Raw genomic sequence first — 20448 nt, forward strand, 5'->3', positions numbered from 1 at the left:
CATTCAACAGTAAATTGGGGTCAGAGTGGTGCACCTTCCTTCTGGGTGAAAGAAGAGGACTGCAAAATGTCCCGGGAGCCACCCCTAGTGCCAGACATGCAAGCTAAACTGGCAGAGTGGAAACAAGCTGAAAACTAATGCAAATGTGGGTGTGCAAGAGAGAGCACACAGAGCTGGGGAAATGGCACTCTTCATTTCTGCTTGGTCGAGGAGTCACTGTGCTTTTTGAACCTGGGGCAGAGTGGCAGGACTAGCTGTTCAGAAATGTCAACCCTGACATGAGGGTGGAGACTTGGGTGGAGTGGGGGAGTACTTCTGTAGTGGAAAAACACACAGCACCCATCAACAATCTGTAAAGGCCATGGAGAGCTTATGCTTCAAATGATAAAAAGGAGAAGAGGAGGAACAAAATTCTGAGGAAGAATAGAGTTTGTGTAAGGCATGGTGGCAATCACCCAGATGGTGGCTGAGGAAGGAGAGAGCTGGGGAAGACAGGATGCCATTAGGACATCGCAAACAGCAGTGAGGTCTTCCAGGTGAGAGAAACCTGGAAATCCAGTGAGAAGGGCTCCTTAACTGTAAGATAAAGTCTAAACAGTGTAGCCTGGGTGGTCACATACATTTCCATGGTTCCCTCAAGACTTCCATGTGAGCTTATGACTCCCAAGTCAGAGTGATGGAAGCTGATGATTTCCATCCCAGATTTCAATCCTGAGGTTTCAGACTTTTTTTTTTTTTTTTACTCAACTGGTCCTTAGCATCTGGATGCCCAGTAAGTACTTCAAATTCAAACCATCCAAAATGGAAATCAACATCCTCATTCCCACAAGCACCATCTTCCTTCATTTCTTTTAACTGTATTACATTCCCTCAGGTTATACAAACCAGACCCTGAACCACCATTATTTCTTGCCTCCTTTCCCTATCTCTATCCAATTTATCATTAGGTCCAGTTGACTTGAGTACTTTCTCTCTTCTTCAACACAATTACCACATCTTTAGTTTAGATCTTCATCATTTCTTATCTGAGTCATGACATCCTCTTCCAAGAGTTCTGTTCTCCATGAGTCCAATTTCTATGATGGAGTCATAGTGATCTTTCTGAAATTTATAACAGATTATGTTGCTCCCCTGCTTAAGATTTGCCTCCACTGCTTCAGGATAAACTTCAGCTTACTCAGCATGGCTTACCAGCATTACCTAAAACATCACTTCCTCAGAGCAGCTTACCCCATCTCTAGCATCGGCTAGGCTCCCCCATCTATATATTATCATACATCCCTGTGACAGAGCCTGATCTGACTTACAAGTGGTGTTTCCCTTCTATTGAATAGAGTTTAGGCTGATAGGTGGCTCTCAATTCAGAAACTTCATTTCCCACCCCCTTGCATCTAGGTGGAACAATATGGTTCATTCCCACATTGAAATGAGAGCTCAAGGGATGTGTATCACATCCAGGAGGGGTTAAATATCAGGTGCATTATCTTCCAGGCTGTTCCTTTCCTCTCCCTGACTAGCTGGATGGAGAGAATTTAGAAAAAAAAAAAGACTTTGGGGAGGTCCTGGAGGGTAGATGGAGCCAGAAGAAAGGATTTGAATTCTTGAGTTACCCTTGGGAAGGAGCGCTGCTGATCTGCAGCTGTATTTGTGAGTAACAAATAAACTTTTGCTGTGATAAGCCATTGAAATTTGGGGATTGCTTGTTCCATCCACTCACATAAATTACATCTGTCTACTTCCTTATCAGGTATGATGGAACCTTAGTGTTCCTGCTTTTTCAAAAATCTGTCTTATCCACTAGATTACATTTTGATAGGACAGGGGCAATGTCTTTCTTGCTTACAACTACCGTATATTCACAATAAGCCACAAAATCGTCTTTAGGTAATACAAGCTCACATATATAGTTCTTACTATATTCCCTTCTTTTTTGTTTAGCCTCCAGATACTTCCAGTAGGAGTCAAATGAAAGTCATGATGCTACGGGTTGTGAAGGGAAAGTAGTATCACCAAGTGCTGTTTAATGGACTTAAGTCGGGCCGTTCATTTGATGGGTATTTATGGAGTGTCTTTTAGAGCTATTATGAGCATAAAATATGGTAAAACGTGATATGCTTAGAAAATTACATGGAACTGCTCAATAGTATCAGTTAGTAGCAGAGTAGCAACTAATTACTTATTCTGTAAAATAGTACTGTAGGTGCAGTGGAGGCTGTAGCAGTGTGTATACACAGCATTCATACGCCCATAGGATCTTGAAATTCTTAGACTTTCCAGCCTTAACACTTACTCTGGCCCGTGTCACTGAATGATTTGGTTTAGTTGAAGATATTCATAGGTCAAGTGTGAAGCTGGTTCTATGCTCCAGAGAAGTAACTTCTCCCTGTCCCTCTAAAAAGAAAAATGGAAGATCAGATGAGATGTGGTCTATTAAAATGCCTTGGTAACTGTGGGATGCTGCACAATACTGCTGGGTGGATGTGGGCAGTGTCCTGGCTACTTGGCCTGAGTGGAAGATGCTATCATTGCTACTAGTTCTCCGGCTGGCCAGAATGCATGTGTCAAGGATTGTCTTCCCTTTTAAGCTGTCCCATTAATTGCTGTTTCCTGAGTATCTGATTTTGCACATAGAAATGAACGGTTACATCTTCCAGTCTTAAGGCGTCTGTTTTCCCTCCAGCTTGGGTAGACTCCCGTGACCCATAAGTACTTTCAATATCTTTCTTAAAGTCCTTTAATTACATGTTTACAATATGTTTTTAAATTACAAAAACCACACAGTACATAATTCCATCCCCCCCACCTCCACCACCTCCACAAAAAGAAAAGAGCTAGTCTATTACACATGAAGACTTTCTATTTAAATACCAAAGTCTTTTAAATCTTGTATGCAGCATCTTCAGATGGAGGGATCACCGATTCCACACATGAGAGGAAATCAGATTGGGCCTGTGTTACTTAGAAAAATTGAAGACAAAGGGGCTTGGAACTTGGGTTATTCAGATAATTACCTATTTCCTGACATCACGTAATGCTTTCTGGACCTGAGCTTCAACTCTTTTGTGATTTTTTTTTCCAGCTCTGAAATTTGAACAAATTCATCCATTTAGATTTTTTTTCTATTTGATTCAGATATTTGCTCCCTGTCTGAGAAATTACGTGCCAGCTTGCTGCCAGAAGCACCTTTCACAGCTGTTATAAATATCTGGGAAAAAGTAGGGGAGGATTAAGTCGAAGATTGCAGTACCATTCCTCCCAGTGCCAAGGCAGTCCTGGAGGTTCAGATAATGATATCTCACATTTATAGTTTAGATCTTGAGCCCACTGAGCTAGGAGTGGATCCAACTTCTTATACCTTCTACAAAGCATTTAAAGACTTGGATGGCTATTTAGTGATAACATCTATTATTAATTAAATTATTCTTTATTGGAAAGTATTGTGATTTTTAAAATAACTTTATTCTTGGATCACACATGGGTGACTGGTAAATGTGCCTTGTAATTATCTAGCATATTTTCGTCATCTGAGTTTTGTAAGTCACAAGGTGCCAATGATTCTGCCCAAGGGTTCCTGTTTTGCAGACCAAAAATAAATTGTTTTGATTTCATGAGTAAGCAGGTAGAGCAGGGCGATCTGTGTGAGGTTTTCTGGTTACTGCTCTGAAAGTGGGTTTTCGTGAGAGGCAAGGTCATAAGTGTGAGGATGTGAGTCTCTGTGCCCTGGAGGTGGGCAGAGCGCACCCGAGAGATACTGAAGCAGCCTTCCCATCCATCAACTGAGAGAGGATGAGGCACACAGGAGAGAGTATGGACCCTGCTGAAGAGGCAAAATGGCCCAGAAGGGGAACAAGGATAGCAGCTTGATATCTTGCTCTTTTTCAGCTTTTGTTAGGGCCAGTCTTGTGTAGAAAGGACAGCAAAACTGACATGTGTAGGAAGCTTGTTTGTGGTAATATCAGGACTGTAGCCCAGCTCTACTGGCCTCTAGACTTGAGTGACGTCTACCAGACACTACTGCCTGGTAGACTGGCTTCACTGTTTGATAGGGGAAACTAGCAGATCTAATTCCAAGAGGTTCTCAAGAGGCAGTGAAACTTTGCCTAATCATTCAAAGTAAACTAACTCTTCCAAAACAAACGCATTTGTTCATTCTTTCATGCATTCAACATGTATTTATTGAACATCTACCATATGCCAGTCACTGCTCTGCATACTGTGAAATAGCTTTGACCATGAACAATTCAAGTCCTGCCCTCATGGAGGTTACATTCTGGTGGAGAAACATAAGGAATAAAGAAGTAGGCAAATATGTCAATAAAATAATTTCACAAGAAAGGTTACAAAGAAAATAAAAAATAAAACAGAGTAATGAAGGGGGTGGAGGTGGTAGATGAATATAGTGGTGGAAGGTGGAAAATAATTCAGGTGTTTCCACTTAATAATAAACAGATGCTACCTTCTAGAAAATGTCTGTAGGTTATAAAAGAAGCCATTCAAAGTAAACAGTAAGCTCAGGAGATAGAAACATCAATGAAGGAATTTAAAGATTTCTTTCCAGAATATTAAGTACTACTTTTCTATTGCTTTAAAAAATTAGCACTTTTATTATAGAAGTAGCACATTTGTTGAAAATAATTAGACCATATAGTAGACCGTGAAGAAGAAAATAAAATTACCCTAAAACCCACCCCTAAAATTTTAATATTTATCTTCCATTTGCTAGGCATATAAAGATATGATTTTTACATAACGCTGATTTGAAACCAGCTTTTATGAACTAGCAGCATGTCATGAACATCTTTTGACATTAATTAATGCATAACTGCATCATTGCTTATCCTGGCTGGGAGGTATTCCACTGAAGAAGTGTACTCAAATTTATGAAACCAAGTCCCTGTTTTTGAGCACTTGTTTCTAGCTGTTTACTTTTATAAACAAAGCTTAATGAATATCCTTGTATCTATATCTGTGCACATTTGTTTAATCATTTCTTTAGGGAAAATGCCTAACAGTGGAATTGCTAGGTCAGAAAGTCTGCAGTTTTATGTACAGGTTTTGAATTACATTGCACAAATTTCTATGAGAGAGGCTTTGTGAATTTACACCAGCAGTGGACAAATATTCTTTTCTCCACATATTGGCCAGTTCAGAATAGTAAGAAATACAGTAATAAGCAAAAAGAGGTGAACTGTTAATTTGTTTTTGTCTTATTGCTGGTGAGATTTATAATTTTTAAAACTTTTTACTGGCTTTTCACATGTTTTCCTTTTCACATGTCTTTTGCTAATTGTTAAAATTGTTAAAAGTGTCCATTTTTTCCCTTACTGACTTGCAAGACCTCTTTATGTAGCCATTTTTTTCAAGTGCGTACTATGTGGGAGGCACCTTTGCAGGATCTAGGAATAGATTGATGAACAAGGAAATATTGTCTCTTTTTTTAAACAGTCTTTCCCAGTTTATTCTTTGTTCTTTAATTTTTGTGAGTAGAATTTTTTGGAGGTTAAAAGTGTCCTGATTTTCCTACATGGTTTCATCTTGCAGTGCCATGTTAAAAAGCCCTGCCCAACTTCAAGATTATAAAAACTAGTTAGCTATTAGTTGAATAATTTATCTTTTCCCCACAGATTTGAAATGCCATCTTTATCATACACTAAATTCTGAAATACACATAGAGCTGCTTTGGGATTTTCTACTTGATTTCACTGATGTGTCTATGTTGGCACCAATGTCAAATGATTCTAAGCATTGTGGCTTTATAACACATTGGAATATCTGCTAAGGAAAATCCCAACTTATCACTGTTCATGTTCAAAATATTTTTGCATGTTTATTCTACCAGAAGTTTATCAAGCTCCAAAAGGAAATTGCACTGGATTTTCAGAAGGTTTGAGTTACATTTAAAGATTAATTTGCAGAGAATCTGTATAGCATTAGGTATTCTTACCACAGGAACACAACTTCTCTGTATTCAAGTCTGCTTGTATGATACTCAGTAAAGTTTAATACTTTTCATTTAAAAGTTCCTGCATATTTTTTTTGTCCAGTTCATTCCTAGACATTTTATATCTTTGGTTGCTACTGTGAATAAGATCACTTTACCATTATATTTTTTAACTGATCATAATTGGTAGGTAGGAAAATTGCTGATTCACCTGTTGATTCATTGCTAGCCTTCTTAATGATGTATCTTACTAGCAGCCACAATTACAAATACTTAATCACTGGTGCAGCCTGAGAGCCAACCAGTCAGCACAGATTCTGGTTGTGAATGGTTTGTTACAGACTTTCTATGGCATAGCAGCTGAACACTAACCCAGATGTCAGTTCTAATCCTTTTTCAGAAAAATCTCTTTTTTCCAATATCTTTCATAGATAAGTAACCATAACACCCATAATTTCTGACCATTTTTCTTCCTCCTTTACAATATTTTGTTTTAGTGTTTAATTTCATTAACTAGAAAGGCAAGATAATCTTAAGTAGAAGTGGCGATAATGGAAATATTTATATTACTCCTGATTTTATTAGAAAAGTTTGTCAGGAGTAGATACTTCTGTAACTAATATTGAGGAAAATCTAACCTATTAATATTTTTTTTAATTAGGAATTGATGGTGAATTTCATCACATTCCCTACCTCCACCCTCTATCAAGATGGATTGTCTCCTCTGTCCTATTAATAAGGTAACATATTAATCCATTTCCAAGTTGAACCATCATATTCATCAACCCTACTTGGTCACAATGAATAACCTTTGTGTTATACGCCTGAATTTCATTTATTAATATTTTATTTAGTATGTTTATAACTAATAGGCATAAGTGTGATTGGTTAAACAATTGTTTTTTTCTTGTGCTTTGACAGGTTTTGGTAAAAAGATTGGTTTTGTTTTGTAAAATATATTGATATACATTTGGATACTGTGTGATTTGGTGCATACAAGACTTTTATACATATATTTTACTTTGTAGCCTTTATAAAAATAAAATAATCCTTTTTGTCCCTTTTAATATTTTACTTTGTCCCATTTAATATTTTACTTTGAACTCTCTTTCTATGATGTTGATATTGCAACCTCTGAATTATGTTTTCCTTGTATTACCTGATCTATCTTTATCCAGCCTTTTATTTTTAACATTTGTGAGTTGTTCTTTCTTTGGAGGGCATGGAGAAAGATTTTATTTTTGACATAATTTACTCTCTATTTTAAGAGATTTAACTCTTATGAAAGACCATTTTTGTTTTGCAAAATGTGCTATATTAATTTGAATTACTAGACTGATAGATATAGTAGTTGTTAAGGTTTTCCCAAGCAAATGGCTGCCTTGTAGAATAGGCATAAATAACGTGGCAAGTTGTATGAATTATGCTGTTGAGCCAGTAAGACGAGGACGTATGTGATAGGTCTAGGACAGGTATGTATGGTAAGTAGCCTTCAGTGTACCAGTATCAACGGCCCCACCTCTTATAGTCACACCCTGTGTGAATCCTCTTCCCCACAGTGCAGCTGGACCAAGTGATGGCATCTAATCAATAGAATAAAGCAAAAATGTTGAGATATCACTTCTGAGATTTAGTTATGTAGAAACCGTGGCTTCCATCTTGCACTCCCTTTCTTGCTCTCTTGATGGCTTGCTTTGAGAAAAGCCAGCTGCCATGTTGTGAGCTATGTTATGGAGGAATTCCATGTGGTACAAGAATGGGGAACTACATTCTGACAGCAACAACCTGAGTGAGTTTGGGTGCAGAATCTCCCTCAGACGAGCCTGCGGATGGGACCACACATCCAGCCAACACCCTGATTTCAGTCTTCCGAGAGACTCTGAACCCTGCTAAGCTGTATCTGAATTCCTGACCCACAGAGACTATGAGATAATAGATGTTTTCTGTTTTAAGCTACTGAGTTTTAGGATAACCTGTCACTCAGCAATAGGTAACTAATATAATACGTGACTGGATTTCTTGGGCATTCATCACCCTTTGTTATTTGGTTTATGTGGCTAGGCATGAAGGTCCCTGAGTTCTATCGTCATAGATAAATCAATCAATTAACCTACGTTAATAAAATGTACAAAGCAGAGGTTAAGTTTAGTGATATATCTATCTATCTATCTATCTATATAAAATGTACAACTCTTGATTTGCATAATGTCAACCCTTTATAAGCTGTTCAGTAAGGGACTGAATGTAATTTTAGCGATGCAGAAATAATAGTGTGATACATGGAAAGGTAAAGTATCTCATGGCAGTGATGAATATTAGGAGTTGAGAGGGAGTGGCAGCCGACACTTTCTAGAGAGAAGGCCCTTCTGTTCAATCCCAGGTGGTTTCTGTTACCATGTGAATTCTCATTGCATTACCTTGCATTACTTCATTTTATTTGTTTTATTTTCCTCTTTGCTTTATTTTATATAGTACTAAAAATTGACAAAGTTATGGCAAGACTAGAGGACCAGTTTGTAAGTGTAAGAATAATCTATACTTGAAGATGAAAACATCAAATATGAAAATACGTATTGCCTTTATTGTCCATGCATCTTATTTTGCTTACTTATCAGGGAAAATTATTTTGAATTATGATGTCTAAAAGGCATGAAAAATGTTTTTCACCTATAAACCTACAGGGGCAACAAAAATAGCGTTCAGGAGGAAAAGTTATTTATGGAAATGGAGGATTTACTCACAGTGAGACTGTTGAATCAGTTGAAAATTCATGTCACTTAGCCTAATGACCATTTGAGCAAAGTCTTAAGTTGGAAGAAGGAAAGAAAGAGCCCAGTGATCTCATTCAGAATAGGGCTACTTTTGGGTGGGTCATGTAGAAATTTAAATGTCAAAAAAAAGTAGGTTGTGGGACTAGTAGAATAGATAGAAAAGCAATAGAAATATATGTGGAAATATTAATACATATAGAAAGATTACATAGCATAGAAAGTCATTATATGAATGAAACTAGATTACTTTGGAGAAAACATGTCAACAAGAGCACACAGTTTCAAGAGTTAAAACCAACTCCAGGATTGAACATTTCCAAAGATATACTGGGGCTTGGGGCTAATGTAGTGGGAAACTGCAAATAGAAACTGTTGTCTGTTTATCACTGCGAAGATCCATGGGTAATTTAAAGACCTCAGTTGGTACATATATTTTCTATGTACACCAACTTCCTGCTTTGCAAGGCCTTCTTGAAAAGGACAGTGATATAATTTGGGGAGTGTCTATATAATTGTAATCCTTTCCTTTGAGGAATTCATATTTGGCCATGAAGGACAGTGCACAAGTGAGGCACTTAGACCATGGAGCAGGTTCATAGCATGGAGGGGTCCATCACTGTGAGCCGGGCTGGAAAGACCATCTTGCAGCCCTGTGGCCAAAGAATGAGGGGAAAAAACAACCCAGGTTTTATATATACTTTTGAAATAATTACTTCAACTTTATCAGGTAGAAGTTCTTTTTTATTGTTAATTATCTGAGGAAAATGAATTATTTCAGGAAAATTCAGATAGAAATTCTTATCCCCATTTTACAGCTTAGGAAATCAAGGCACTGAGAAGTAAGTAATTTGTCCATGGTCATGTAGCTAGTGAACAATGGAGCTGAAATTAGAACCCTGGGGATATGAATTCAAAACCCATAAACTTAATCTCTCTGTCCTAGTCTTATCCCCATCCCTGTACAGATTCATCTTCCTGTTGGGGAGGTTTTGTGGGTGTTCGTTGGTTGTGGCAAAGGAGAGAACTATTCACTGTGGAACTGGAATCATCTGCTTGTTTAATGTACATTGATACTGTCTTGCTAACAAGATCACAGCTGTCTTGAAATCATTGTCCCTTGAGTTATTTTTCCTCTACCATTCTCCGATATATTTTAATGTGGAATATATGTATCCACCAAATCAATTACTTGGTTTCTCGATTACACGTGCATTCTGGTGTTCTTTTTCATTATTGCCTATTGAAGGTGCCATGCACTTACTAGTCCTGAAAGTTACTACTGAGCCAGTCAGGTTATATTTACAAGACTGTTTACAAGAACCCCAGGAGATTCAAAGGGTTTCTGCCCAAACATAAGGGGCTATTTTTTAGAACACTGGGGCACTCTTTAGAAATTTGAGAGCACATCTTTGGAGCCCCGCCATAAGTATTGTACAGAACTGATATTATACAGCAAAAATTTGTGGAATAAATAAATAAAATACTGAATATGGGAAAGTGTAGAAGTTCAAAACATGGAAGAAAACTTTATTTTTCTTCCAGTCTTAATTCTTGCACACAGGTGAGAACAGAGGCAGGAAAGAGAGAGGGAAGGGAAATACGATATTTGCACCCAATGCTTGTTTAATAACTTTTTACTGAAGTGCATTGAAGAATAAAAAAGAAGGATTTATTTTATCAGTTCAGCTAACAGTGATCAAGGTCTTACAATGTGTTAAATTCATATACCTGACATAGCACATTAACCCACTGGTTCTCAAACCTGCCTGCACGTTGGAATCGCCTGGGAAATTTAAAAATTATCGTTGCCTGGAGTCTACCTCCAGGGATTCTTATTTAATTGGTGTGGGGTGTGACGTGGACAAAACGTCTTTTTTAAAGTTCCTCAGGTGATTTTAATAAGTAGCAAACTTTGAGAACCCCTGTGTTACTCCTTTCGTCTAGTGGTTGTCAAACGTTTTCTGTAAAAGGCCAGAGAGTAAATATTTTAGTCTTTGCCAGCCATAGGGTCTCTGTCACAACTACTCAGTCCTGCCATTGTAACACTCACACAGCCATAGACAAAATGTTAAGTGAATAAGTGTAGCTGTGTTCCTATAAAACTTTATTTATGGACACTGAAATTTGAGCGTCATAAAATTTTCACAGGTCACAAAATAGTCTTGTTTTTAAAAAATTTTTTTCTCAACGGTTTAAAAATATAGATTGAGGCATACAAAATCAGGCAGCTGGCTGGATTTGACCATCATTTGCAGGCTCCTCTTTTAATCCATTTAACTCCACAAAGGCACATGCAACTATTATTCTCATTTTTAATAACTGAAGAAAGAGGCAAGATCTCAGGTCTGCTGGTGGTTGAGTCAGAATTTGACCATGATGCTAAACTACTCTTAGGAAGTATCAACATTTATCCCCAAAATCATAATTTTGGCTGTTCTTTGAGGTTAATTATGAGGCTAAGTGATGTGAGGGATGCACTCCTTCCAACCCCCATTATTTAAACAATAAATTGCCAATGAATTCAAATTAAACAATACCTCGTTTCACTAAAAAAAAAAATATTTTTAACCATTGTTCAACACTCTGCTTCCCACATTGCTGAGGTTTCCTGGCCTTTAATGTGTTCAATGAGGGATTTACTCAATTTAATTGAAGTTACAGTTTTTCCTTGTTCATCATGTACCGCCAAATCAAGCAAATAGTGTTAAAATATGATGGTCAATTATACATATAAATCTTGCAGAGAGTTAATGAACATATTTTCTAGATTGTGGAACAGCCTGGACACTTATCTTGCTCTTTAAGATAAAATACCACATCTATATAATGCATTGCTAAGCTTTCTTCAAACTACACACTTTGCCTAGAATCCCATTTTCCATTAAATAATAATCATTGTAATTAATAGACTGGTTATTTTATCTCCCTAATCTGGTTGCAGTAATTTATCAAAGGCATGTAAATGAAAGCTAGAAAAGTAGTGAACCATTCTTTTTATAAGAAGGTAAAGAACATAAAATGTAATAATTCTCTAGGGAACGTAATAAGATATGTGACTTCTTGTAATTCACTGAAGGAAATACATTAAGTGTTTACCATTGTTTTAAGGGCACTTGATTGGCTTGATGTACACTTCTCATGGTTAGTGATTATGGCTACATTGATGGGTGAACTTGAATGTTTTCTTCAAATCTTTGAAAGTGCCCTGGGACGGACCAGCAGGATTCATTCCTAGCTCTGCATCCAGCAATCCTCAGTACTGACCAGATGAGGATGCAATGCCTCCAGGTGGTGCTGAGGACAATTCAGAGCTTGGATGTTCTTGAGAAGGATTTTAAAACCCTTTACCTCACCTTAAAACAAGAGAGGATCTGTTACCACATCCACCCATTCAGTCCTCAGTCACTGACTGTTGATACAGACAAGAAAAGGATGGGAAAGGAAGGGGACCAGCCAGGTGGGCGACTGGGCTCTTGTACAATTTCTGCTGCTCATCTTCAATTGGGCCAATCCGCCTGACCCTGTTTTTAAATTTTATATCGGAGCATAGTTGATTAACAATGTTGTGTTGGTTTCAGGTGTAGAGCAAAGTGATTCAGTTATACATACCTAATCTTTTTCAAATTCTTCTCCCATTTAGGTTTTTACAGAATATCGAGCAGAGTTCCCTGTGCAGTGCAGTAGGTCCTTGTTAGTTATCTTTTTTTTTTTTTTTTTTTTGCGGTACGCGGGCCTCTCACTGTTGTGGCCTCTCCCGTTGCGGAGCACAGGCTCCGGACGCGCAGGCTCGGCGGCCATGGCTCACGGGCCCAGCCGCTCTGCGGCACGTGGGACCGGGCAACAAACCCGTGTCCCCTGCATTGGCAGGCGGACTCTCAACCACTGCGCCACCAGGGAAGCCCAGTTATCTATTTTAAATACAGCAGTGTGTACATGTCAATCCCAATCTGCCCATCTATCCCGCCCCCCCGCAAACCCACCTGACCCTTAATGCCAAGGCATTCTCCTTCTCTGTGCTCATACCTGTCCTGCCTAATCCACAGGACTCTTCCAAGTCTTGTACAGGATATACTTGCTATTAAACAGCACTGGCAGAGGCAGGATGGGGTCATGGTTTCAGTGCATTGAGTACAAAGAATAAACCTTGGAGACAGTCAAGCCTGGATTCAAGTCTCAGTTACACTCCCTCTGAGTTCATGATCATGAGGATGTTACTAGACTTCTAGGTGTCTTGATTCATCATTGATGAAATATGGCTATGAAGAGTTTTTTTGTGAGAATTAAATCTGAAAATGCACCCCAAACCTCAGAATAGTAACTGAGCTGAGAGTGAGCCTTAAAAAAATATTTATCTTCATCTCTTTCTCCCCTTTATCTTTCTCCTTCTTCCATTTCAATAGGCTATAAGGATTGATGGACAAGGAGCTGCCCATCTTTCTCTGCAGCCACCTAGTCCTTTGGAATTTTCATTTGGAAGGAAAGGAAAAGAGCAAAGAGCAAAAAGAAAGGCCCAAAAGAAAAACAAAATCTGACCATGTCATTATCATCCTTACCCCTTCAATGGCTTTCCACTGTTCTCAGGACAAAGACCAAATTCCACCCCACCCCAGCCCCGTTCTGTCAATGAGCTCTGGCACTACTATTGCCACCAACTTTGTAGCTTAAACAAACACCCATGTGTTGGCTCACAGATCAGTCGGTCAGAGTCCAGCCATGTGTGGCTGGCTTCTCTGTTCAGAATCAAAATGGTGGCTAGACTTTGTCTGGAGGCTCTGAGAAAAATCCACTTCCAAGCTCTGTGGATTGAATCGTGTCTCCCCTCTTCCCTCTCCCAAATTCAGAACCTCGGCATGTGACCCAATATCTTGAAGGTGATCCAAATCCAAACCAGGTACCTCAAAATGTGACCTTATTTGGAGACAGAATCTTTACAGAGGTGATCAAGTTAAAAATCATAAGGTCATAAGGTCAGCCCTAATCCAATGTGACTGATGTCCTTATGAAAGGGGGAAATTAGAACACAGAGATAGACACTCTTAGAGGGAAGACAGTGTGGAGGAACATAGAAGACATAAGCCATCTACCAGCCAAGAAGAGAGGATGGGAACAGATCCTTCCCTCACAGCTCTCAGGGAAAAAACCACCCCTGCCAACACCTTGATTTTGGACTTCCAGCCTCTAGAACTGTGAGACAATAAATTTTCGAGGAAGCAACCCAGTCTATGGTACTTCGTTATGGTAGCTCTAGCAAACTAATGCACAAGCTCAGTCTTGCTGTTGGCAGAATCAGTTTCTTGCAAATGTAAGACCGAGGCCCCATTTCCTTGCCGGTTGCCAACCAGGGTTGCTCTCAGCTACACGAGGTCACCAATATTCCTCGTCATGTGGCCCCCTCCTCCTTCAAGCCAGAAATGGTGCATTGAATCCTCCTCATGTTTTAAGTCTCTGGTTTTCTCTGCCTCTGACGTCTGGATTCAGATTTAGAAGCTGATGTGATTTGATCAGGTCCACTTAGTCTTCCTTTCTGGAAGTTAACTATATCATATAATATAACCTAATCATGGGAGCAAACTCCATCGTGTTCACAGTCTCAGAAGTTATGCAGGGCTTGTGCACCCAAGGCATGAGGACCTTGGGTACCATCTTAGAGCGCTGCCTACAACAGGGGCCCTCTGTCTGGAATTTGTTTTGCTTCCTCCTATCACAGCACCTGTGCCTGTCACTCCCTCTGCAGGAACCCTCTTCATCACTCTTCGTCCTCCCCTGGCCAACCTCTATGCATACTTCAGATCACGTATGTTTGTATGATTGCCTGGACACCTAGCATTTTCTTCCAGAGAACTAATCACAGTTATAATTTTACATCTTTTTTTGAGTTGTTATTTGCTTCATTTCTATCCCATCCACACTGTAAACTCTTGAGAGCAAGGGCTGTGTGGTTTTCCTATCATCATTGCATCCTCCACTTCTAGCACAGTGCCTCATAGGCAATAAAATATCCATTGAATGAATGAATAAATGAATGAATGAATGAATGGTAAACGTACCCTCCCCTTTACTCTTCTAATCTCTTGCACAGGTTGAGACAGTCAGAGACCAAATTTGGGATATGTAGAGAATTTTATTTTCAGGGCAGTGTAGGGGTTCCTTGCATGAAGATTTGATATAGACTAAATGGTCCCCTGCCTGAACTATCAACCCAATGCCTGAACATTTTATCTTAACTTTTAGAGTTTAGGTGATGAAAGTACAAAGGCCAGTATTTTAAAAGCTACCATTATTGTCCCTAAATAACTTAACCTAAAACAAATTATGCCACTTCCAATGGCCCTGAAGGAATAGGACAAAGGACAGGCATTTTCAGTGAAAGCACAGACTAAGGAAGACTGCCTCCTAGAAGCCTGTCTGGAGTGGACATCACACTGTGGGTTTGGAGTGGTCAGGAAGACATTTGGGTGATGTGGGTGTCAGGCAGAAAGAGAAGGTGCTGTCTTCCACAGGATTCTGCTGCCCTCCAGCTCTGTTTAAGTGCCAGATGTGCCACTGTTGGTGTTTTGAGATCCATTAATGGGTTAAAGCATGATGAGGCAGCAGCTTGTGCTGATGTGCCTTTCTCTCCAACGTGGCTCTTTGGTGGAGGCATGGGGGAGGCAGGCGGCGGGGAGGAATGATGATCAGGGTGGGAGAAAATGTTTCTCTTCTCTGAAGCATCAGAAGAGTTACCTTAATGGCCACTTATGTTGGGGTCCCAAGTTTTTCATTCAAAATGATAATAAAAAGTCACCTTAAAGCCACAGGGAAACTCATTCACATAGAGCAGCTTGGAGCCAAGCCTCTGGAGTCACCAAGCTGAAAAGAACCTGATTAATGACAGCACCTGAGATAAGTGGCACTTTAACCAACCTTAACTGTTGATGTATGATGACATAATGTCCCCTCCAATTAATGACAACGATATAAAACACCTGTATTTAGCAGAGCAGATGCTGCCTTTATGGTTAGATGCGCAGATGAAATTGACTTCTAAAGGACCATCTATAACTTACTTCCCTATTATTTGTTTCTATATTTGTTTCATTATGTATGTTATAGGTGGAGGAGGAAATTTAACCTCAGATTTCACACTTGTGCAGCAGAAAGGTCTAGGCTGTACTGTAATTTACCTAAAACCTTTGCATGCCATGATTGAGCAGGTTGGCAATGGTCATCTGTCTCATTTACTGAGAGCTTTTCGTACTGTATGAACCCCAAGGGTTGTTTTATTTTTTAATAAAAGATGAGCGATACCTTTAATGAATCAGCCAATCAATCGGTATACGGAAGCCACATGTTTAAATCTTCTATAAGATAAACAAGGTATATGCAGTTTCAAAAATGAAAATGGTTATTGCATACTAAATATATGCAAGGTGCTGTATTAGGTGTTTGGGGCTCACCAAGCATTCATTTCTTTATGGAGTTTTAATTTATCAAAGGAAGCAAGGCATATGTACCATGACTGTAAATGCTAAGTGTTAGGGAGAGCTACTGTGATATTGTGATTTATAATAAGAAATATACGTTTAGTCTTTGTCACCATGTCTGACACAGAGCTCCTAAAACCCTTGGAATTTCCTAAGTAATGAGAGTTCTAAAGTTATGTTTTGTTATGCTATGAGGCGACTTTTGGAAAGCACTTAGGTAACATAAGGATGGGGGCTGGTTGCCAGGGGACTCAACTATGTGATTAGAGGGTTGGAAATTTTAGTCCCCCCTCCTCCCTTCCCCTCTTCCCACACACACCTCTGGGGAAGGGGAGAAAGGCTGGAGGTCCAATCGATCACCCATGGCCAATGCTTTAATCAATGAATCATGTCTATGCAATGAAGCCTCCATAAAAACTCAAAAGGATGGGATTTGGAGAGCTTCCCAGTTGGTGAACACATGGAGATTTGGGGAGAATGGCCTGCCTGGAGAGGGCATGGATACCCTGAGCCCTTTCCCCATACCCTGTCATATGCCGCTCTTTCATCTGGCAGTTTCTGAGTTATATCCTTTTATAATAGACCAGTAATCGAATGAGTAAAATGTTTCTCTCAGTTCTGTGAGCTGCCCTGGCAAATTAATCGAATCTGAGGAGGTCGTGGAAACCTCCCATCAATAGTCACCTGATCAGAAGCACAGGTAATAACCTGGACTCACAACTGGCGGCTGAAGTGATAGTGTGGGGAGATGGTCTTATGGGACTGAGCCCTTAATCTGTGGGATCTGATACCATCTCCATGTAGGTAGTGTCAGTATTAAGTGGAATTGTAGAACACCCAGCTGGTATTGGAAACTTACCTGTTGGATGGTGGGGCAGGCCGGGTGGTGGTGAGGAAACTCACACACCCACCCATTGGAATTGGGTCCAGAACGCTTACAGCTACATATAGCGGGCATTCTGTGAGTTCAGCCATGGAAGAGGTAGGATGCGAGAAGGGACTATGTATATAGGTTGGGAAGAAGAGAGGCCGGACCAGGTGGGAAGTTACACTTTTGAAGCCACGGTGAAGGGATACACAGGTGAAGCCAGGAACTGGAACCAACAAGAAAATTGCACAAGATGTACAGTGGACAAACTGTAGCTCAAGATCAAAAAGATGATTGAGTCGAGATCATGAACAGTGTTGACGACCAATTTAATTTCTTTTACGTGATGATTTGGGAACCCAAGGATGAGGTAGAAATAACGGGGAATCTTCTGTTTTCTATCTCACCTTGAAGCATTTTATGTTACTGTGTTATTTGGGTGAATACTGACCTTGGAGTTTGGGTAAGAGAATTGCGAGACTTTGAATAGGTGATTAAACAGCACTGAGGGCTCAGACTGACCGTCTTGTTGGCTGCAGGAGAAAACGTCAGAGTCATGGTAAGAATTGTTCTCCCCATGAGTCCCTCAGCAACAGACTTGGTGTATCATTGGTGTGACTGTCAAGCACATTGGTTAACAGGACAAAGAACAAATTGAGAGTGAATTTCATTTTGGGGAGCTAGGATATTCCTGGCCCCTCTCTTCTTTCTTTACAACTTCTCTCTGCTACCCAAAGAGGAGATTTTATGGATTGGTCCAGTTTTAGGACATTTAAGTTGTCACTGCCTGGAGGCTTCAGGTCTCTTGCTTGGCTGAGTTAGTGTTCTAGCATGCGTGAATGTGGACGCTTACTAATCTCTCTAGGGTCCCTGAGGCCAGAGAGGACACTAGATCTAGGGTGACTGCACAGGGGATGAGACCCAGCAGCATACCCTGCGCTGCATCCCCAGGTCATCGCCAGGCTGTGGGCGGCTTCCCCCCCCCCCCTTGCTGGGACAGGTGGCCTTCGCCAGTTCTGCTTTCACTGTGAGGGCAAACGTTCATTGTCTTTCACTTTCTCTAGTTTGCCACTGAGAATGGCAGGTGTAGCCAGAGTAGGCAGCTTGGGCTGATAATCTGAGGTCAGACTTTTCTTTCTTTTTTTTTTTTTTTTTTTTGCGGTACGCGGGCCTCTCGCTGTTGTGGCCTCTCCCGTTGCGGAGCACAGGCTCCGGACGCGCAGGCTCAGCGGCCATGGCTCATGGGCCCAGCTGCTCCGCGGTACATGGGATCTTCCCGGACCGGGGCACGAACCCGTGTCCCCTGCATCGGCAGGCAGACTCTCAACCACTGCGCCACCAGGGAAGCCCAGGCTTTTCTTGATGAATTTGGGGATAGAATGTGAATCCCATGAGAGCAGGACTTAATTTTGTTCATTGCTGTATCCCTAGCACCTGTACCTGACACACAGAGGGTATTTAATACACATTCATGGAATTTAAAAATTTGCCTTGCTTTCTTTTCTGTGCACGTATTTTCTTTAAGGACCCAGATGGTTGATTGAGGGCAGCATCCCATTCCCCAGACTTTCATGTTTCTATCCGCGAATATCTGTAATAGCTATAAAATGGGAACCGCGTTTGAATATATCGAACGGTGGCCACTAACATTTTGCAGCAAGCTTTTCCTTTATTTTTCCTGGAGGAGTTATTTGTGGAGCCCCCAAAGATGATTGTCAGTTTTCTAAGCCCCTATCCCAAGATTCCATTCTGAGGAGTGAATGAGCTGAGGTCACCTGGGACCATTTCTCACTTATCTTTGTAAAAGGAAAAGGTGCCCATCCTTCTCAAGAAAATTATTTTTCTCCATCCTACCCCCTCCTTTCTAACCAGGAGCAGACTCACATTTTATATGTGACCCACCCCACATCCCGGCATTTTCCACCTCTCACTATCAACAGGTCACTTCTCTGCAAACTATAGATGTATTTATAAATCTTAAAAAATATTTCTTCCTCTCTGTGTTCCACTTGTTGCCATGGACCTTCTGTCCTTTTTTTTTTTTTTTTTTAGTAGTCTACTTGCTTGGGAGAAACACATACACACATTTACAACATTTACCCCCTCTCTTCCCTCTCAGTGCTCCCTTCTGCTTTCCCGGGTGGCTGGCTCAGGATTGACCTTGCACTTTCTGGTCTCTCAAGTATCATTAAGGGCCCTTTGTGCTGTCATAGGTCCCCAGCTATCTTTGGGGATGTGCAGCAGTTGAATGGAACTCTAGGAATCCTTATGATACCTGTGACCTAATTTTACATTGAAATGATATTGGAAGAATTGGGATTTTCTTGTCTGTTCTAGTCATTGTATTTTTATAGAAGCCTTCTACCCATTGTATGCCTGAAACTGTCCTGAGTGCTGGGGTTATAAAATTATGAAGTCATAGAAACAGGGGTCATGATACAGTGTGCCTCATGCAGGGTCTAAAAGGGGCCTGGGATCTCTTCACTTCCAACATCCAACTGCACATATAACCTTGATGAGGATTGCCCTGTTGTCCCAAGTAGTACTACACCGAATGGAATGCATCCCAGGCCTCAGGCAAGCACTGTTTGCAGACATTTCTGTTCACACATTTAGGACAATAGAAGATGGATGAAGGTACCAATCAGTAGCATACTTTTACAAGAAGTGGAATGTGTATGGCTTGGCCAACAGAAATTATGACCTCTTTGCCTGAAACCCTAAGCTTCTTTGTCCTTCTTTGTCACAGATATGTTTAGTATTCAAAATGGAATTTAGGGATGAGTTTATTATTCCTAAGAGAGGAGGAGTATTTTCTTGACCAAACCATGTGCCATTTCTACATGAGCCAAACTTTTAGTTGGAAGTGAGATGCTCCATTTTTTGTCTGTTGTGTTGGTTTGGGTATTTATTTATTGATTTATTTATTTTTAATGGCAGAGATATATGAAAGTTGTCTCTTAAGCAGAAAATAAACAAATACCCACTCTCAGATATTTGTGCTCATAACAGAATTTTTGGTCTCTGAATTGGGTCCTGAGAGATTAAAGACAGCTGGTGCCCACACAGCAGCTGAGAAGCACGCTTCTGGGTAAGTGTGTTGAACGAAATCTAAACAATGCTAACTGGTCACAGACACTAATTAAGGAGCCTGCCAGTAGCTGTGGGCTGCTCCAAATGAAACACTACCTTTTCTTCACTATGTTGACATAGAGACACAAATAAGGTTCCAGAAGGATTGAAGAGTGTGGGCACTGGAGTCTTGTCTTCCCAGTAAATTTGCCAACATCGGATAAAGCCGAGAAGGAACTGGCTCAAAGCTACGAAGAGACATTGTTAAATGAGGGCTGGATTGTTTTTTCCTTAAGGAAAAAAATGTCATGCAGCTCAAATCCCTCCAGTTCT

This window comes from Lagenorhynchus albirostris, chromosome 14 (assembly GCF_949774975.1).
Source record: "Lagenorhynchus albirostris chromosome 14, mLagAlb1.1, whole genome shotgun sequence".
In the NCBI taxonomy this organism is placed as follows: Eukaryota; Metazoa; Chordata; class Mammalia; order Artiodactyla; family Delphinidae; genus Lagenorhynchus; species Lagenorhynchus albirostris.